Genomic DNA, 379 nt, shown 5'->3' with positions numbered 1-379 from the left:
CTGTTAGCTAGCTTAAGACGACATTCGCCTTATTATTATTTTATTATTTATTTCTCTACTATTTATTTTAAAAATGCTCTGCCACTGCCGCTTTTCCTTTTATTTTTTTAGGTATTGGTATAATTTTGGTGTAATAATTAACTATTAGATTTTATGGTATTTTTTAAAATTGTGAGAACAGTATAATACGTTTTTTTTGTATTGACAATACGTCTTCTTGTATTGTATATTATATACAATACATACAATACAAGAAGGTGTACTATACTATTTCTATAATTTTAAAAAATAACATAAAATCTAATAATTGAGTATTACACCAAATTTTTTTTAATATATAAAAAAATTAATCCGCTTTTTTTCTTCTTTCTTTTTCCAG

The sequence above is a fragment of the Arachis ipaensis genome, chromosome B05, assembly GCF_000816755.2.
Source record: "Arachis ipaensis cultivar K30076 chromosome B05, Araip1.1, whole genome shotgun sequence".
NCBI lineage: Eukaryota > Viridiplantae > Streptophyta > Magnoliopsida > Fabales > Fabaceae > Arachis > Arachis ipaensis.
The sequence above is the reverse complement of the archived record's forward strand: the minus strand, read 5'-3'. Positions refer to the sequence as shown.